The sequence below is a fragment of the Larus michahellis genome, chromosome 1 (assembly GCF_964199755.1).
Source record: "Larus michahellis chromosome 1, bLarMic1.1, whole genome shotgun sequence".
NCBI classification, from domain to species: domain Eukaryota; kingdom Metazoa; phylum Chordata; class Aves; order Charadriiformes; family Laridae; genus Larus; species Larus michahellis.
In genome coordinates this window covers 35,522,750-35,544,878 of record NC_133896.1, presented here as the reverse complement: position 1 = coordinate 35,544,878, position 22,129 = coordinate 35,522,750, and the positions used below count along the sequence as shown (strand labels likewise).

General features: G+C 36.6%; 1 long non-coding RNA gene across 2 annotated transcripts in view; it reads left to right on the top strand.

Moving 5' to 3' along the window:
- LOC141736555 (uncharacterized) overlaps positions 1-22,129 on the top strand; it is a 78,752-nt gene that overhangs the window by 2,302 nt on the left and 54,321 nt on the right. The window contains exon 2 of one of the 2 annotated variants that reach the window (XR_012584996.1): positions 15,661-15,723. The exons of the other annotated variant lie outside the window; for it this stretch is intronic. This is a non-coding gene — a long non-coding RNA (uncharacterized LOC141736555). The remainder of the gene's footprint in view (positions 1-15,660; positions 15,724-22,129) is intronic. 2 annotated transcript variants of the gene reach the window in all.

The window sequence follows — 22,129 nt, the reverse complement described above, 5'->3', positions numbered from 1 at the left end:
GACCCAGAAATCTCAGTAATGTAAAATTTTATCATTCCTTCTTTCTCTAGGATACTATTTTTATAATTAGTGTATCACCTGCTTCTACTGCAAGTTCTTCAGATGCAGAAGAGAATACTTTGTCACACGTTTGTAAAGTAGCCAAGTTGCTGCATTCTCTGGGCAGATCCTGTCACCGTAGTCATAAAGAGCAGAAAGTAGTTCACTGGGAGGCACAGCAAACGCTTTATTCCTGAAACAGACTGAACAGTTTGGAGTCATTTTGTGACATCACATAAGCTAAATAATAACTCAAGTGATATGCCAGAGTCCAGGGACATTTTTAGGAGCAAACATCCACGGTGACTGCCAGGGCGGCTCGTGGAAGTCACAGTTCCATTAATTTAGGTAGCAGTGGCCGTCATCTCTTGTGCAAGTGTGTGAAGGGAGCCTGTGCCCATCATCCCCACAGTCACAGTGTCTGTCCTGGCAGCAGGTTGCACTACAGGCTTTGGAAGACCAACAAGCACTCAAAAGGGGCCCACTGAGACAAGCAGAGGGAAAAGAAAACACTAAGCATACAAGCAAAGGAGGCTTGGGTACAGATGCCCATGGTCAAACTTTCTGTCACTTCCAGGCAGGCCCACAATTACAGGATTAAAAATGTGTAAATTAGGATGAAATCTGATGTAAGATCTTCCATAGAGAAGCTGCTAGTGCTGAAATCAGTTGTATACTTGGCATTGCATCTCGCTTCAAAATATTCAAATATTTTGTATGCCCTGAAGAAAATCATAGGACATATAGAACCTCAGACAGTTCCTGTAAAATGCAGAGCATGGCTACATTGTCATTTACAGTGAAATATTAAACTTCACATATTGTTTTATAGAATGTTAGCAAAGTGATTTTCAAAGGGAGCCGAAAATTAAATACCTGAAGATTGAAATGGTACCTGGTCTTGATTGCGTGGTTCTGTTCCTTCTACTGATGTGCCTTAACTAGAGTAAATATATATTTATATAGATATAAATGTAGACATTTTTCTGTAGATGTATACAATATATATTACAGACGATACATTTTACTCAGTGATATATGTGATAAGGTATATCATAGACACTGTACTTGCTGTACTACCTAGTATATACTGCACACTATGTATACTACAGTGCTGCATACGGTACAGATGGATATTTTCTATGTTTATATATAAGAAATCTGTATTTTATTGTATTACATATATTAACATATCTACGTAAAAATAGTAGATTATATTAACATATGCTAACCATTACATAGGCATATACATTTTCTGTAAATACACACGTGCTTCGTGCAGTTTCTTTCTATACCTCTTTTCAGAACACCCTCTCCAGGAAAAGTCTACGCGTCTTAATTGACTTGCTGTGTGCTTCACCGCATTTTGCGTTTTCTGACCTGAAGCAGAGACTGAGCCCAAGCTAACTGCAGTTACAACAGTGTGTGATTCTGGCCTACAGTCTGCACAAGTTTAGATACAGCTTACTGTCTGCATCCTGCTTAAAGTCACAAAAATTACCATGAGCCCTCAGACTAAAATTTGATGTATGATTTTATTTTTTATGTGGACCTCTATTGCAGTGGCATCAGATTTTTAAAGTGAATGCACTTCTCTGCCAGTGCTGCATATTGAAGGCTCTGAGTGATTCGGTTCCCTCTTGCAGACTGGGGAAAAAAAAAAGTAAAAAAAAGCAAGAAACTGTCATCATGCTACATCCTTCCAAGTCTGGGAGCACCTTCAATGTAGGAAGCCCATTATTCAAAGTAAAATTGTTCACATCCACCCTCTAAGGGTATGAATTAAAAATTTATTAGTGATACTAATTAATAATTTACATGTGAATTTCAAGAAGCTAACAAAGGTTCAGAACTGTGTGTGCACGTGTGTATGTGTCTGTGTATGGGAGGGTGGCATTCTGTATTTTTCAGTGATCTAATTGTAGAGACGAAATTAAACAAATTTATCTATATCTAGACTGTGTGTGAAAAGAAGTCATACATCTGGTTATTCACTCTGTGTCCATTCGATGGTGAGATAAACTTCTGGGAGGCTGCATGTTATACGCTCTCCTGTTTCGGTTAATAACAGCTTGATGGCATTTTACTGATATTAACAGAAAAAGTTTTTAAGTATTATTTTTCAACCAAGAAAAAGAAAATACTGCAAATGTTAAATACCTAATGGTATTTTCTGGGACTCTATCCACTAATTATTTGGGTAAGTTTCCCAATGGAATAGTCCATTTCCCCCCACATGCCACTTGTCATGCAGTTCCATTTGAACCCAAAATTTTACGGGTTCTCTCCTAAGCTTAGATTCCTCTGCTACGTCGCAGGTTATGTCTTCTAGTCACAGAGGTTCATGTTTATGATTGTCTGTCATTCTGGTCTACATAAGATTACATTCCGATTACATTGTTTGGGTTTTTTTCTGGACTGATTTCTGTTCCATAAATACACAACTCCTCTCATGTCTATTATGCAGCTTGGTGTGGTCTGCATGCTCGTCATATTCAGCAAATCCACAAGGTGTTGTCATTAAAATTGTATTGGTAAATCACCTAGGCCACCTTCTGTAAGCTTTGTATCAGCAACTAATCATTGTCAGCCCGTGTCTCACTCTACCCTCATTCATATACACAGATAGCACTGTCGCTAGCATAAAACTTTAATCCTAGTTCTGTTAATGAAAGAGATATGTATACTTCAATTTTTGTGATAAAATTTGTAAAATATGATTAGACTGTGGAATTATAATGATAAAACATAGCCAAAGCATGTCTTTCTATTGAGGTCAGTTTTCTCTATAAGCATCAACCATGTCTATTCCAGGCCAAATAAAATTCTTTTCTTTTACAGCTCCTGGGGACACAGAACACAGCACATTGTAACTACAGCAATAGACTCAACTGCAAAAGATCTCTATCAGGCATCACAGAGAATTTGAGGCAGCTGGCAGTTATCAGCTGAAGCAGGTAGTCAGTAGAAGTGTAGAAGATAAATAGATAATAGAAAAGCAATCTGGAAACCTGGGAGAGATAATAAACCTCTCTTCTAGAAGGGAGGTAACAACTCAGGTAGGTCACTGATGAACTCAACTCCTAGATCAGTGCTGCGTCTAATACTGCTGAAAATACAGTAGCAGTTCATGCCTGTCTGCTCTGAAGTTGTATTTGAGATGTTGTTGGAAATGCAGTTTGACATATTCAGTTATAGAAACCGTTATTGCAGTAAAGTGAAGAAGGATCATACTACTGGAAGACAGCTGACCAAAATCCTAGGGACACCATGACCCTCTATTAAATTACAGTTGCCAGAATAGAAAATTGAATTACACCCCCTTCTTATCCTGCATGCTGTTCTGTCTATGCTGCCGGTGCAACCATTAGGTAATATTCCTCCCATACTGCCCGTGATCACCTGTGGGGCAAGTGATTTCTTTTTGGTGTAATTTCTACTTGTCTTAAAATAACTGATCCATTCAGTTTTCCCTACCATGAGCACAAAGAAGAGCTGTCTGTGAGTAAAAGAGTGTGCTGTTCTTTGTAGCTGGACATTAAAACAGTCCTACCAAACATCTTTCTCTTCAGGTCACACTTACAATTCTTGAATTCCTGTCTATGGAAAAGTGTGAAATTTTTCATGAACATGCAAGGAAACATCTGATAACTCTTCTTGCTGGGTTCTGAGATGTTGTAGGACTATATTGGTGGTAGGGAGATAGCGTCAGGAGATATTTCTGTGAGAGTGGGCACAGACAAGAAGTCTGTCAGTAGCCTCTTTCCACCAAAGAAGTGATAGAGTTGCTCCACTGTCGTCTGTTTTTATGTTGTTAACCTACTCAGATGGACCATACAAAGTAGCTGATGTCAGTGAAATGTGAATTCTTGTGGAGCTGAACAACAAAAGACAAAAAAAAGACTTCTGCTGCTTAGTTTGCTTTGAAAGATGCTTTTAAAAAATCTGTTTGTGCCACAGGAAATATAAATCATTCTGTGTTCTGAAAGAGCATAAACCAAGACACATGCATCAAATATTTTTAGAGTATTAATTACCCTTATTAAAGAAAGTCCTAACCAGGAAAGCAACATATTATATTCACAAAAGCCATTAATATATTAACATATTATATTCACAAACGCCATTAATATATTAACAAAATTTACATATGTCCATGTTGCTAGCTGTGTAAATAATGTGTATCCTTTTAAACAGTCCTCTCTGTAATTCTTAAAAAGTAGCTAATGTACATGTTTTTATGTATTGCTTTAATACTTGTTTTACAATGCCACTGGACATGAATTAATTGTGTGCCTCTATAAATTCTTCCTCTAGTGATTGCTGAGGGTGTTTTTCCTTTCATATGTCATTCTACGACTGCTAAAATAAGAAAAGGCCAAAATTTCAAAGCTTACATACATTAGAAGTTTTAAATGATCTGCTATTTTGAGGCCTGATTCATCTTTCCATTGTGTCAGTATAATCCCAGTCATAGACTCTGGGCAGTCAGGATCCCTTTTTTTCATCAATTTCCCAGTTCAGATATTATACAACTGCAAATTACTACCATTGTGTTATAAAATAGGCCTAACTTCATTAGATTACATAACTTTTTAGGTAGCAGGAGAATTTTCTTTTTGACTTACATATTTGCATTTGTTTTTAAAAGAAGATGAAAGAGAAATAGCAAAAAAATATAACTTATTAGATACAATTCTAGAATGTGCCTAAATATTTATTATATAAGATTCCTGTATATCAGTAATTATCAGCTAACAAGATATTGACAACATGCCCTAATTGGTGCAAATAATACATAAGCAATATATGGAGTGAGAAGTAAGAATGCCTCTCTCCCAGGGAAGCATCCTTAGCATTGGGATAGAAGAAGATCTTTTTTTACTTTTTTTTCTCTCTCCCATGAATCCTTTGAATGTTTCAGTCTTTTTCTACACTGTGATCCAGACGCAACAGGAAAAGTGGAGAATAAATAGCCCAACTCAGTCTCAGGCTACATAACTCTCTGACATTCAGGAACTCCTGTAAGAGGTGTAGACAGAGGGAGGTCTTAGCATCTCTTTCTGGTCAGGTTCCCTAATTGTGCATAAAAGGAGGCATCCTTCATTATCTGCTTGTGCTCAAAAGTAAATTCAGTGCTCTGAATCTCAGGGGATGAAGGTGTCTGTTCTGTGTAGGTACATGAGTTAGGTAAGTGTTCAGACAAACATGGTTGAGCGTTCCCAAAGACGCTTGCTGTACCACCAGTGGAAAAGGAAAGGCTTCCCTCCCTCAGGTTTCAGAATTTCCTTGTGGAGGCACTTAACCCACTGACTGTATGAGAGCTGGGATACTTAAGGGACTAAGTCCGAATCATCCTGTCAGGCAGATGTTATAACACTGGCAGCTGTTAACAGTATGAATACAGCCCTTAAGAGTACATTAGTTTGCAGAAACTTAAGCATAAATGAGCATACTCTGATGGGATCACATTCTTCACTCCAGGTAACGTGAAAACCCAACTCCTGACTTGGTCTACAGAATATCATGAACATCTTGACTATTGTGAGCACATTGAAAGCACAATTAATCTTCAGTACTTTCATTTGTTATTCATTGTGTTGAAAGTACTGGACTATATGATCAAAATCATACACGAAGAGCTTTTACTTCTTTCCTCTATGTCTTGTTAAAATCATGGTTTTCTTTGCAGCTCACCTCTGGGATAGTCACATTTTCTCAAAGTGGGTAATACATAACAAATAGAAGTGTGTTTTGATTACTAGCGCTTTGCATGCTTCCAAACTGGAAAAATCCTCAATATGTCATATATTTACTTTCTTTACTGATTAGGTTAAAAAATGTAGTTCTGCAATACAAAGAAATTATAAAAGATTTCAGACGTAGTGATTTGTTTAAGTTTTTCAGATGTAGCGATATGTTTAAGTTTTGGGGCTACACACCCAACAGGTCCTTCTCCCAACATGCAAATCAACACCAGGAGACTTCTGAAGAAGCAACCCCTCGATACTTATGTGTGTGGTTTTTTAAGGATTATTTAAGTTGGTAGCCTGTAATAATGGGAGACTGGAGACTGCATTTGTTGATGTAGAAGGTTACTCTGAATTCGGTGTCGGAGTGTCTTTCTTACCTGTTCCATGTGAATAAAATACTTTCTTGTAAACATAGTTTTTCATTTCCTTTGTAGTGATTGTATATATCAGGGGAAGGGAAGTCCGTTGTCCCTTATCCTAAAGATTTTTATTTCTCACAACACCTGTTTTGTTTTAGAGCACTGGGTTAATCTGAAGATCACCGGCTAATATACCAGAGAGGAGATTTGAATCCAACCATCAGATAAAAATGGAGAGCAATAGCAAATGACACAATCCAAGTTATGGTTGGACTAAGGCTACATAGGGAGGCTACTGACACAGGACAGCTATAGAGACAGAGCCTAGACAGCTGCAGAGCAGTGGCAGCCAGCCAGTGCTCCTCGACAGATGAAGTTGAGGCCAAAAGGAGGAAGACTAAAATCTCAGCTATTAGCCACCCCAATATAGAACAAACAAGCTATATAAGAACCTTACATACTGTGACAAGAATTACAACAGGTCGTTGGTAACAGAGGCCTTAGAGCTTCTTGTGCAACTTTTCAAATGGGAATTCTCATAGCCAAAGTATTTTTAAAAGATTAGCTTTTGAAACTAAAGGTCTAAAAATTGTATACACTAGGTACATCATAAACAATTTTGGCCATCAAATATGTCATATACCGAGTCATCAAAAAAAGGCCGTGGCTTGACAGGGACATTTCAATGTATGCAAAGATAATCCTAGCTATCCTTTGTCTGTGAATTAGAATATGTGAGCCCAGGTATATCGGTTTTAGTATCCCAGCTAGCCCACTTTTCGTGATGGTACACTGTGTCTTGTGTACTTTAATTGTTCTTTGAAGAAGTAAAAATTATTTATGAAAGCCTTGTTTCTCTCTGAAAGGCTATTTTTCAGATACAATCTTAAGCTATGCGCATCTCCACTGGCTGAAAAGGTTACTTTTCCTATCCTATTTATAAAGCTTATTAATGCTTTACCAAATAATTGCAGACCCTAACACAAAGGCCTGGCAATTGAAAACCAGACAACAGCTCAAAGAGGAGGAGAAGAAATGCTGTACAAAAAGATCTCTGCAGAGAACCCTTAGCTGTCTGTGACCCTTCCCATTATTCTGTGTAGGATATACTCAGGTAGTTTGGATCAGCCATGGACACAGATGATGTCCGAAAGAGTCCTCTTAATATTTTCGATTTTCCATTATGAAAATATGCTATAGAACAGTGGTATCAGATATGAAACATACTTACATTTTTTTTAATATTAATATAATTATTTTTCATTAAGTTTTAAGTCATTTGTGCTGGATATGATGTATAATTTTTTTTCCTGTTAAATCCCAAAATCTTTCCTGATAAGGGCATCCTTTCTCAAAGTACATCTTAAAATAGAATAGCTTGATGCTGTGGATAGCACTTTGACATTGAAGAAAACCAGGGAGATGCAAACAAATTCTAGCAAGCCTGGAAGTGGTGCCTGTATACTTCAGAAATGGTTTGACTCGTAAGTAGATTAATAGGCTGCACAGACAGCTGGATCTTTGAAAGAAGTCAGTGAATTAAGGGCAGACTATTACCCTGTAGCTCCCATTAGCCTGCACATTAACCAGATAGATCTACAGATATTTCTGTTCCATACAAATCACTGAACAATGGATATAGGTTTTATATAAAATCAGCACGGCCATAAAATGGAATGTAGGAACATTTTACAATTACTGCAGTTAGAATGGCCAAAGCTTTTGAATACAGCTTTGTTAGGATTTTTATTCTCAAGAGCCTACCACAAATCTGAGGTAGCTGAACATCACAGACTTAGGTTTCTTAGTATGGTGACTTTGTGCTCAGTAATAATTGATAAAACCAATTAACAATTTGAAGTAAAAATATATTTTGATATATCTGATGATAGAAAATATACCTAATCTTGGCTGAGAGCAAAGAATGGGTAAGTTGACCTGGTATCTATGATTGCAAGCTGCTGTTCCTCTCCTTCATCTTTCAAACAGGGATCAGCTGTGATGACAGATACAGTGAGATTCAGCAGTCCCTTCCAAAGGGCTTGTAGTGTTCTGTGTGCGCAGGAAGGTCATAGGAAAGGTCAGCAACGTCCCAGATACTGCACATTAAAGAGTTCACTTGCAGGGGGGGAGCCTCTGCCAGACACATTTTGGATTTCAGTTACTTTATGTGAGATTCATATGACCAAATGGAACTTTTGCAATGTAGCAGCTACATCGGAGCCAAAGCATCTAGGCTACTCTCATTCTCAGTGGTTAGAAGTATATATATTAATTTAATAAATGAAGGATATAGTTAATTTCATCAAAAAGGTCTAAAATGAGCCAGAGGAATTGTGTTCTGGAACTGCCCATTTGTCTCTGTTCACTACGAAGACAACCCAGGGTGTTAGTACAGATATAAACATCTGCAGTTTAAGAATCTCAAGTTAAATGAAATTACTTCCATCCTAACTTTTCCCTTGTTTGTATATTACCATCCTCTTTGAGAGAAAAATTGATTAGTGGCTTCAGAACAGATTTATCATACTGCCTTTAGCTGATTTTTGACTGTTTAATAGTTCATTATATCCACTCTGTTTGTGGCCTGTAGCACAACTTGTCACAGGCTTCCAATTTTGGCTGATAGTTCTGCACTAGATAAGCACATTATTAGTTAAGCTTAAGAAAATAAAAACAAAAAGCCATTAAGTTAGGGATGAGAACTTAGGAATTTCCAGACTAATGGACTTTCTCCTATAGTCTCCAACACTGAGCGATGACAAGGACGGAAAAGACATGGATTGTGTTGTCTTTCCTGATTTTACTTTAGATATAGTAAGAGAAATATCATCCCGATTCTCCTGCCCATCAACTTATGCCCCTAAACATAAAGACTTAAAACTTTGTTGGTCAGTTCAGTATACTTTAAGTGCAGGTTACTACTTTTACATACTCCATACGGACTATTACTGGAAAAGCGTGCTTTGAATAGATCCTGTAGTGTGGATGTAATATCCAATAGAAGCAAAAAAATGGCACAATTTTGCTCCACTCGTATTTGGTATAAGGTATAAAGAATCCTCTTACAGATGGCTTGAACCTCCATAAAGCTCTGCAGGAGCAGGGATGCTTTATGCATTGACAAGTCCAAAGCTATGGCTAATGAACCCAGGCCAGCAATGCAGGGCTACCATAGACCTGCCCATAGCTGGCACCTGATCTGTGATATTCATGGAGAAGATATTTTTCTCCTGCATGTAACACCTGTTTGCCAAGTGTATTCAGACTTGGCACAGGTAGAAATGTTTGATGCTCAGCTATTTTCTGCTTTGATAGGAAATATTGGTGTTTGGTGGGTTTTTTTCCCATGTACGAGAACCATATTCTCTGTTTCTTACAGCCTTCATCAAATACTTAGCTAACCCTAGTTACAAAAATACAGTAAAAGAAATAATATTCATTAAAAAACCCTAGCTACCAGTCTTCTTGTAGTGATAGTGATCATTTAGAATTATCAAATAAAATAAGGCTTGATTTTCAAAGGGGACCAAATTGGATGTATATATAATGAATTCAATTTCCATTTATGTCTCAGTGAGAATTTTTAAAGGAGAGAAAGATGGAAAAATTATAGACATTTGTTTAGAGCAAGCACAATGAGACTGATTTGTTGTTTATAAACCAACACTCATATTTTGTTATTCATACATGACTATACAATTAATATTGCATCTTAGAGAAGTGTGTTTGTTTAATCCTTTGTCATACATTCCTGTCAATATCCTAAATGAAAGGGATGAAGATAGAGTGGTTTAAAAAACTAAAAAAAAAAACCAAAACAAAACAAACAGCCTCCACCCTCCATCCCCCATCCCTCCCTCCCCCCAAAAAAAACCAAACACCAAAAGTTCAGATGGGGAAAAATTCTCTCTATACTGGGGTAACATTTAGGATAATTTACTGGTGTTTTTCTGAGTGTTTCACTTAGGTGGTGTTATGGTAATGCTTTTATTGTGAATTAAGTCAGAAGTGCCCAGATTAGCAAATGAGTGCTTTTCTAGATCTTAATAATGAAAGATCGATAAGTGATTCTCAAATTACTTGTGACAGATCTCAGCAATAATACAGGAATATAGTTTTCAATTCACTTGTGTACTTCAGCACATTTATGTCAATGAGACTGATTATGTTTTAAGGCTGTGCAAAGGATTGATTTTTCAATTTAGCTTCTGAATTAAACAATAGAAAAAAAACATTCTGAGAAGCCAGTGGGTTGAGTTTCCTTTCTTATTTTTTTTACTTTAGGTCCCAGACTGATGGGAAAAAAAATCAATTAGTTTGAGGTCAAAGTATTGTGTGGCTGTGTACAAATAGTTTTCTTGGAACACAGGTAAGAAAAAGCAAAGGAGAAGAGGTACCAGATCCAGACAAAGCTGCTGGACAAAGCTGCATATTTCTTTCTGTTGGAGTGTTAGAATGTCCGCCTCTGTTGTGCAGCCTAGGTTTAGTTTTCACTTCACCTTAGGGGAATTAAAACTGAAAATCCTCTAATCCTAACTGCCAAGCTGTGAACGGTTTTGTAAAGCGAAGAACAATTCTAGCAGAAGTAGCAGAAGTCTTATCTTCTTTTTTTCCCTGCATTACCCTCAGAATATCTCTAGCTTTGGGAAAAGGTATTAGTTTAACATATGAAATAAACTGTTTCAGATTCCTACCCTCCATCAGAAAGAGAATAGATCCGAGTTCAGACAAGCACTGTAACAGGTGGAGTGTGGAGCAAGCAAAGGATGGGAAATCTATGGATAGGATATCTGTATGTTGGAGGTGCTCCATTTTGTGTAAGACATCATCCCTGAGCCAGAGAGAGCAACAGCTTGACAGCATTGGGTTCATGAAACCCTTCAGGAGCCACTGGATTTAAAAGCACTAATACAAAAGCTCAGTAAAAGGTAAATATGATCTCCCGTTTCTGCTTTGTATTCTGAAGTTAGGATGCTAGCCTAGGATCTGGGAGAAAGTTGGGAATTTAAGCAGAGACTGGCAAATTTTGTGTGAATGTCAGAAGTGCTAGATTAAGCAGGCATAATGATAGTTCTACATTTGTGTGTAATGAAATTTTCAAAATTCTGGTAATGAGCACATTTGGCTTGCACTCACATCATTTTGAAGTGACTGAAAATGCATTTTTTGAGGAATTTATACTTTGTCAAATCATCATCAACATCATCATTATCTCTACTCATCTCCGCTCATCTGACAACAGCCTTAGCCACAGTCCTTCATCGGTTTAGGATAGAGCAGAATTAAAGGATACCATTGGGAACACTTGGCACAATGAGGGTGTCTGATATGGAGTAGGTTTCATTTTGCATCATGTTAGTAAATTACTGCAGTTACAGGAAAGGGGAGAAGGACTATTTCTAGTTCCTCAAATGCACCAAATGTTGGAGTTACAAAATTTAATTGTTCGACTTAAAGAATTGAAATGCATAAATGCAGATTCAGAAAAAAAAAATGTTAAGATGCTGATGCGTTGCAAATTCGTAACATGACTGTATGAACAAAGACAATATGGCGACATGGCAGTCACTCCCTGTAGTCCTCTGGTCATTGGGTTTAGTGACATATCTGACTATTTTTGCCACAGTCTGTTTTCTTTGTTTTAAGATTTAGACATCTATATTAAAATAAACTCATCTATCCCAGAGTTCCTCAATATTTCCTTCCCACAATTCCTCACTTCAGGTGGATTCATCTCAGAACTTCTCCTCTCTGGTAAGCGTCACGATCTCTTATACTCAAATGGGGCACAGTATCAACCATATCCAAGGTTTGTCTTCGCAGCCAATTTACTCTCTCCTTATTCACATACTTATCTTTACCTTATTTTGACAATGGTCTTTTTAAATTAAGCTCTGAATTAACCTTTTTGAAGGTACAAATATGTGGTTTGGGTTGGGTTTTTTTCAAGCTGCAAGTTGCTCCTGGTAATTATTATTATTAGCTACTTATTGACTCAAGAAAGGATAAAAGTTATTCATTCAAATAACTCAGGATGTAAATCTGAGAGTGAAATATTTTACTTCACTGCGTGATGTAGTTAGGTCAACTTCTCCATTAAGTGTACTAATACAAGCATCTTCATTAATTTATGTAGTTTATGCTGGTTCTTGATTGAGACCATTCACAATAGTAGTCAACCATTGATTTAATAATACTCTTGGGTTGAGTCATGCACAAAATTATGTTTGAAGCACACCATAAAAATTATGCTAAAAAACAAATAGCAATTCCTTCCAAAGTTGATGATCCTTTGCTGCATTTGCAGAGGCCAGGCAGATTTCCCCCCAGCACTTTTTTTTCTGCTTCAATTTCCTACGCAAACCAAGAATATAATTTTGACCTCCTTCAGGTCTGGGTTCCCTATTCCCTGCAGCTATTCTGATTCAGATAGCAGCCTTTATAGTATTTTGATGGAGCAGTGTCTTTCTCTATGACTTCTAGAAATGATTTTGCATGATGGTCTTAAGTTGAATTTTGCATTCCTTACTTTCCACACCTGAAACAGATCAAGATATCTAAATATCAGAAGGCACATACTATTCAGTGAATTGTAACTCTGGAGATGTATGTATTCAATTAGCACGTCTCTTTTGGTCTAAAGCTTTGCACGTACATATATGACTGCAGAATTACTTGGTCTTGAGCAGTATTGCCTTCTCTACATCTGAATTGTGTTATGATGTAGAAACCTAAAGACTGTTTCCCAAAGGATCCAGTCTAGTAACTGTACATCGGACAGTCTCATGGACTGGCAACAGAGAGTTCAACCTCTGCCAAGCCACAACCTCTTCCTTCAGAAACCATGGTTGGGAAAAGAGATGTGATTACTGTGGTGTGTGCACTTGGCACATTGTTTAGAGGCTGGAGTATTCTGACGGAAGGCAATATATATACATGGGGTTTAATCATTGCTCCCTAGACAATTTATGCACATTAAATTAAGTTTGGGATTAAAACAAAATAATAGTAATAAAAATAACAATGTGAATGTATGGAGTAGATACAAATCTAATCTTTCTAGTGGGGTGCTTTGAGTATCCCTGACAGCTGCAAGCTAAGCTATAGCCTTGTAGGTAGGGCATTTGCTTGAGATATGAAAGCTGTGGATTTAAGTTTGTTGGGGTTGAAGGGAAATAAATAATTCCCTGCAATATATTTATGAAATGGGCTACATTCAAAGGGTAGGTAGCATCAGGTGTTTTAAGAAAGGTGAGCCCTGCTTGATTATTAAGCTTAAGAAAAGGACTTAGCATTTGAGCACAAGAACAAGGCTCTCTAGATTTTAAAAAAAAAAAAAAAAAAAAAAAAGTGATTGGTCAAACATACCTATTCACCTTCCCTCTACACTCTCTCCATACTGAGAATGTGTTACTCATGAATAGCTAAACCTTGCCAAGTTCAGTGACTTTCTGCATCACCAGTAGCGCTGACCTGCACCCCCACTCTGGCAACAACTGCTGACACCTGTACTTGAAAACAGGCAAACCTGTAAAGAGCCAGGGAGCCCTCTTCAGCTCTAAGGCTGACTGATATAAACTGGACACATCCATGCAATATTCCTAACCTTGGACCAGTGCCTGGGATAGTATCTTTCAATCCATCAATATAATAATGACTTTGCATTTTCTTTACTTTTTCTTCGGTTAAAATGTTAGAAATAATGAAAGAACATTGCAGCCCCCTGGCGTCTTGTTTTCAGAGCGTGATGCCGAGGGCATCTGTTATAGGTTCTGGGGTGTCATAGACAGAGCATGTGGGTGTATTTGAGGTACAAGACTTGCTGGAAGTGAGCGGGGATGGGAAGAAGGTTAGTAGAGGATATCAGGGTGGAGAAAGCTCTGTGTGCCGGAGTGGCTTGGCTCACGCAATCCCAAGCATTTTCTTGGAGATAGGTAGATGGTACAGGTGAAAACCATACCAGAGAGTGTGTTAATAATTAAATAGTATGAGTGTTTGGGTTCAGGGTTTGAGCTTGGTCTCTAGTCCTATTTTATTTAGCACTGTAGACATAGCCAATTGAGATAAGGTTTTACTGCTGGGCTCATTTTCTCCTAATCCAAAAAAATGCTCAAACATGACTAGATAAGGAGACAGAGGCAGATAACATCATGCTGGTTTCATGAACAAGGATTCAACAAAGATGGCAGAAAATACCTGCTTTTCCCATTCACAGCTGAAGTAAATTATGATTTTACCCTCTGCTCCACATACACGTTTAGTGGATTTTATTAGAATGGGAACACTGCAGGGACACCAGAGCAGAAACAGAAAGTAAAACAGAAAAACAGAGGTACAAAGAAAAAACTATGAACATTTTATATAAACCCAGAACTACAGAAATGGGTAAAGAGGAGTCTTAAATAGGACTTTCATAAATACAATAAAGATTGCAGTAATGCCTTGATCCTAGTCCAACAACAGATCTTTAAGAAGGGCTATGAATGTTAATACTGTGATACTGCATTTTATTCAGATGTTTGTTTTAAATAGAAGATCAAAATCATAAACGAGCCTAGAGATACATCAGTAAAACAGAAAAATGGCTTGATTTTTAAAAAATGAACTAATCTTTGGCTAACCCTGGTGTCCAAATTTATTTGTCTTAAAAAATATGAAAATAAATGTCATCCTGTTTCTTTGAAAGGCCTTGAGACCATGTATTCATAAAGTACAATAAAATAATAACTATCAGATACATTCAGAATATAAACAACGAAACACAGCAGTTTAATTACTTCTTATTGTGGGTACAGATTTTTACATTAGCGCTTTATTCTAAGTGATGATTTTGTAGATTGCTGAAATATACTCTTAGTCTTAGTGTTCCTATTATTTATGTGTCTTTGGTTGAAAATTATTATAGACAACTCACTAATGGCAATAGAAATGACAAGAGACTTTGCAATTGGCACATTTACAAAACAAAAGTAACAATACATATTGTATCATGTGAAACCTAAGGAAAAGTAAAATAATTGTAATTATATTAAAATTCATCTGTGTTTTTAAAATGCAGAACATCAGTGTTGCGCCTTGAAAAAATCTCTTTTCATGTCATTTTCCTCACAACACTCCATGCTGTTGGTTTTGTGCTATGTTTATTTAAATGAATGGTAAATCACTTTTTTAAACATTATAGGTGATTATCAACTACATGCTTGTACTATTTATTTCAATACGACAAATTTAGTGCTGAGACTACACCCTCAAGCAGGTGCATTTTCTACAGTAGAAATGCAAATCTGTAAAGGACTGAACTGTCAGATCATTCTCCATGCAGGGCTTTTACCTTTCAGTTCTGTTATGATTTCTGAGAGTTAGTCTAAGAGGTACTTCACAGAATAATGGCCTGAAGTGAAGGAGTGTTGATCAGGCCTTTTGTCATTGCAAAGTAAATCATCAGCCTGCTGTTTTTAGAATCCCACGGACACGACTCTGAGAAATATTCTTTCTAATTTTTCAAGGGGATGAGCAAATCTGCGAGAATTGTTTGCTGAGAAATCAAGAACCCAAGTTGGGAAGAAGGGGTAAGGTATAACTTTAACACGTTTAATTCCTTTGACTATCCCCACACTATAACTCTATCTACTTCTGGCAAGGGCACTGGCCTGGTTTTTTTTAGAGCATTGACAGCCATATAAAGTGGCAAAGGTATGGAATCAAGTACATTATTTACTAGCAAAGAAGACAGTGGGAAAAGCTTGAATGGCAGCTGTACGTCCTGCATTAACATCTGAAGATGAAGATCTGAGAACAAATCTATCATGAGGGCTTTGCACTATAAAGACCTCTCTTTCAGACTGTAGCCCCGAGAACCGCAATCACATGCTGATGAACCTGAAAAATCCAGGTCTCTGCCGTTAAGTAGGAGAAATAGTGCTGTACTTCTTCTTCCGATGGCAGGTTACTAGCACAAACTCAATGAACTTGGCTTAAGTGAAGTATGTGTATGCTGCATTAAAAGACTCTTACACTATCTTGCTTAAAAAGATCTCTGATCTGCATAGATAAGATGGTGATGATCAGCCTTAGCCATACAATCAAATAATTTATTAAGATAATGGCTTTCTTCAGATTCTGTTTGCTACTGTTTTGTAAGTTGCTGCCTTGGAGATGCTAAATCGTGAGGCAACATCATTTAAATTAATTTCCTCATCTATGTGCAGTTCTTCACCTCAGTCAACAGAGACAAATATTGGCCCTACATGATTGTAAAAGCATCGTTTTTGTTCTTATATAAAAGTAAAGCACCTTGGAACTAAACAACTAGCTGCCAAAGCTCTTTTTTTTTTTTTTTCTGGGCTGATGTGATATTTTCAGAGAGCACGAAAGACTGTTTTTTGCTGTAATCGGGCACTCTCCGCAGGTGGTGTTACTTGACAGTGAAACTGGGAAAACCTTTCTCTGTCCTTGTGTCTTAAAAGGCAGGAAACACGCTCAGATGAAGTGTACAAATATCACTGTGGGTGAAGCGAGATGGCCAAAATGCACTCACCAGGACTGGAAGGGGCTGCTGTGAGACTTGGTGATGAAATGTCCTTTTTATTAATCCTCTTCATCAAGGAAAGAATATACTTCACACAACAGATGTCTTGACTCAAGGTGTTCGGGAGACTCTGTGAAACCCTTGTCAGGATGAGTGTGAATCATTTTTTGGAGGGGAGGAAAAACACAGATTAATAAAAAGGAGAGGAACAGCTCAACGTCAGAGAGCTGTTTATCTGAGAGCTACATTCGGCCTCCTGCTCCATGCGATTCAGAGCAGAAATTATAATGTTGGTCTCATTGTGCCTTTAAAAGCAGAAATCCCATTTTGAGAAACTCCAATGAGGAGAAATTATTATACGTGTAATTGTGTAAATAAGCCAAGTTATGCTGTAGCTGAATTTGGCTCAGAATTTTATGTAAGTAACTGCCATATTTCCAAGTAAATGGGAATGAATATTTGACAGCAGATATTTTCCTTGATGACATAAATGTCTCATACCTTATTTGCCAGTAGTTGTGGTAAATGTTCTGGCATTTTTCCTATCTATGGATGTTGTATATCCACAACATTCTTCTGCTAACTAATACATCAGCTGCAGTATCACACAACATGGGTTTTTTTACATGTTATGGCCGAAGCCGAGGAAAGCATTTCAATGGATGTGTCTCAGTAAACAAAGGAGTGGCACTCTTGACTTCAGAAATGTAAAGCGAAGCTTTTGTTTGCTTCCTGTGTAAGGTAACGTCATTCTACAAATAGATTTGGCCTTTCTTCTCATAGATAATAAGTCTACCATTATTTTCTAGAACCCCCTTATTTTGTAATTTGAATTTGAATTTCATCTTTAAAGAAAGAATGTACAGGATCAGTAACAGTTGAACCCACATTTATTTAATAAATTGTGAAAACTACAGAAACAGTAATTTATATGGAAGAAAAGGCTGATTTTTCTGGTTAACAAGTTGGCAATTCCTATTGCTAAGGATTGAATTTCTATCACTATAAGCTATATTAACACAGAATTAGTATATTGTAAAAGCTGTGAATGCAAAGCTTCATATTAAACATCAACGTATTTTATGACATAGCTTTTTATCCGTAACTTTTCTAATTTGTAATGAAGCCTGGTAATAGTAAAAATAGCATTATGCCAGATGGGCAATAAAAGCAATAAAAAAAACAAGGGGCAGGTACTTGGATAGAAAAATCTATGAAATAAGTGCTTACATAGCAATGAATTTGAACAAACAATTCCAGAACCATTTTTTTTCTTTCTGTTTGTGGATTATTTACGCACATCAAAAACTCAAAAGAACATCATATAAAGAAAAGGACAGATATGTGGATGTAAGCATTGTACCAAAATGTTTCTGAAGCTGATTCCGAGCAGATGCAGAATGATCTAGGTAACTGGTTGTTAAAAACGGCACATTAAATTTAACACCATGCCCTTGGAAAAAAATACTGGGAGCTTTTTGGTTAGTTCTCTGGCAATCTGACTTTATGGTCAGTAATGGTGAGAAGCCAACCACAGTGATATGAATTATTAGCAAAAGAATGTAGAGCAAAGCAGGAAACATAATTATACCAATGTATAAAAGAGGTATTTTAAAGTTGTAAATATCTCATGAATTTCTGAAAACGCAAACACATAAAACCCTCCAAATCTGTAAAAAGAATGTAGAAGGATGTGTGGTGTGATAAGAGGTATGAAATTGCTTATGACAAGTGAAAAATGAAATAAAGGCATTGGGGGTTCCAAATTCTGATTGCTTTCCCTTCAGATATGCAATTTCCAGAGTACATGTCTGTCATGTTTCTTTATGAAAAGAACAAATAATTTAGTATATTCCATGATGCACTTCAGGATTGTATGTATTTGCTTTAAATTAAGTGTTTGAAAATGAGACACCTAAGTCTTAGCTATTCACTTAGTTATGGTATCAAATCAATAGGAGTAAATAGACACTACAGAAAAGTTTCGTCTCAGCTAAACATGTAATCCAAAATTGCTCCAATTAGTTGCCCTTGAGATGTCTATTTCTGTCCATTAATTTTAAAGATGGCTTAGAGTGACCACCTCAGCTACAGTAATGTGCTACTGGTGTTTCTGCCATATATATGTAGCCCTGCTTATTTACTATATATACAACATACATAGAACATATGCATAACGTCTATATAAAATATACATATAACAGCTCAAGGACTTTTTTGGTTTCGGTTTACACATAGAGACAGAGAAACAGCACAGACAGCAGCCTTGCAAGCTTCCTCACCTTGTTGGTCTTCAACATTATCCAGAAAAAAATCCTCTATAAAGATGAAAGGTTGATCAGTTTTCACTTTACTTCTGTGATGGCTAACTTGTCATCAACTGTTGGCCATTATTTTATTATACAGACCTCTAGCCAAGGAGAAATAAACTACGTAGCAGTTTATACAAGAAAAGCCTGAAAAAACAGTATCAGCTGGGGATACAGAACTATTTCTAGCATTCATTTGCAATAGCAATGGGGAGAGGAGAGTCTTCATATTGTATGTACTGTTCAGCTCTTTACGATGGTCTGCTTATTTCAAAGAAGCTTTACTGTTTCAAGAGATGTTAGTAATTACAGGAGAAAACATATTTCCAGTGGAGTGTGATGATTTGAATGGAATGTGAAGACATGAAATAATAATAATGGCTAACAGGTCATGGGTTAATGAAATAGTTTTTCAGTTTCCTTGCAAACCATGGTGTTTTTTCCTACTTTTGAAAAAAATCAGAACATTAAAACCTGAGTGTAAAGAGTTGGTTGAAAAGATTGTAATTAAAGTTCAAAGCCAGTTGTAGTAAGAGTCAGTTATAGCCAAAATATTGCATTGTATACGTGGGTAGGATTTTTCTGCATGGTTTTATCAGCTTAAAGCTGTAGTGTTTGCATTTTTATTGTTACCTGAGAAATCCATTTCTAGCATAGTTTGTTCATGATGCCACTAAGCCGTTTTAAGTACATAAGATTTGTCCTTCAGACACTGCATAGCCTTCCTGACAGATTTTGAAATGATTTAATAAAATTATTGTTGACTTTGGCATGCTTAATGGTCTGGAACCTTTTTGTATTAACCATTTGCATATTCCTAATGGATGAAGAAAAACTGCGAGGTATATTCCTGTCAGCTGTTTGTCAGTCATAAATATCACCTTATAACATTTGGACAGAAGAGCATTTTTTTCCCATATTCCCTTATCACATGTTTTTGCTTCTTGGTTTTCGTCACTTAGCATTACCGTGTATCTTAAACTGAATTTATGAATCTGGTGTGAAATGAGGTGCATAAATATGCCTTTTACTGTATATTTATGCACAACATGGTAAGGTTGTGAACCTGAACCTTTTATGTTCAGTAGGTAAAGTCCAACCTAAAAATACTGGAGTTTGATCAGGTCCGGTGAAAGCACAGTCTTATGTTAAAGGAGAAAAATCAAAGTATCAGGAGTGAGCGTAGATTTAGATATGGAAAAATATTCAGTAGAATTAATTAACGTTATCCTTTTATTCCTAATGAGTGAATATAAAAGTTATTTTATTCCAAGCCATTATTATTCTTTATATCCCATAAGAACTGGGGAAAAATATACAGTGATTTGTAGCATAAAGAAGAGAAGTTATGTTTGTGCTAGAATCAGAAATATGAAATATGTGGTAATTTCATTCTTGGAGTGTCCCTTTTGTTATCACAACTATTACATTTGTTTTTTATTAAGTAAGAAAGATTATCTTTCATCTTAACAAATGCCTTGCTCTTTGGCTTGCTAATGAGAAAAAATGCCTTTCACAGCAAATTTAGTTGTAAATTTTGTCAGAAGTTTGCCCTATTTAACGTAGTTATTTTCTGGACTTCTCTGTGTTCAGGGTATTACAGAATGCTATTGGTATTTTTGTAAATTTTTGTGATATTATTAGTATGGTGTCAGTACATACATGGGACAGCGACACTGGAGTTGGAGAGAGAAAGTAAAAAAGAAAGCAAAAATGCTTTTCTGTTCCGAGGAGTTAGTAAACTCTCAGGAATTCAGAACTAAACTTCTGGGCAGTAAGTGGAACAGGAGAAGATCCTTCTGAGGAACAGTTTATTGCAAAGTTCAAATCAATCAAAAATAGTTCAAAACAACATACATTCTAGATTTTTTTCCTCATTAAAATGTTTTTTCCTTTCCAAAGTGAGACCTGTCCATCCTCCATTAACTAATATTTTTCAAACCTCACTGCCTCTGGTCTCAAATTAATACCCAAAACATGAGACAGCTGTACAATCAGAAAAGGTCTGTCTCTGTGTCTCCCATTGAATTTCATTTTCCATATATATAATATGTATAAATATTAACTGAAGAATAGATTTCAGCATTACCATGGTCCTTCACAAGAGTGAAATCTAGTTTCAGAATAGTTTCTCGGTTTCCCTCTCTCAACCAAGAATATTTAATCATTTATATGAAAAGAAGCAACTGCATAGAGATTTTAATGCTTAAGACAATGACCTGGCAAGTACAAAGGGCAGGTGAGTTGAGGAAACTCTCCAAATTTGAAATAAATATTGGACTTTTTCTTAAATCTACAAATCTACAAAGTTCAATACTTTGTCAAGGGTACATAGCACAGCTGTATGTAGCCAAAGGCATGCTGCAAGCATGGAAAGGTAACCTATATAATAATGTACAATATGTTATTGGGTACTGAAAAATGTGTGAAATGTTTGAGAAGGAGGTAGTAGTTTAGTTCTGTTTAGAAGTGCAAATTAACTGAAAGTTGGCACATAACTTATTAAGAAAGCTTTATGAGATTTCATGAGATTTGGTCAACAAAGATCAAACAAGAGACCCTGTTGTACTGAACTTGAAATGAAGGGTGGCATAGCTTATGCTGTGTTTCTTCATCTTTTATGTTCAGGGTGCTTAAACCTTATCTGGAATCTTTGCAGATTTATTTTCTAAACATTTTTTTTAATATATATGTAACATGAGTTTTCTCTGCACTCTTGACATTCCCACTTATTTTTCAAGCATTTCCTTTCACACCCATGTGATCTATGCATGGCCTCCATTCTTCAACTTCCTATCATGCAAATAGGCCTAATACCCCCATTAAAAAAAACCAGGTTTCTCCCAAGTCTTATCTTAAATAATTATCCTTATATATTGAATTCTAATAATTTCTTTCACTCCTTGACAGATTGCTCTATCTCTACAACATAATGAATTACCTGTGCTTCACAAGCATGGCCGTGAACAGAAGCTAGTTCATAGATGTTCTCTTCCCCTTCCAAGGGAAAGGAAAATTTGTAATGCCCCTCTTCAGAAGGGATTTTACAGCTCTAGCCTCGAGGAAACCAGCCATTTATGCTGAGGGACATGTAGTCCAGAGCTCTGCCTGTCATCTTTGTGCGTGTGTGTCTATTCC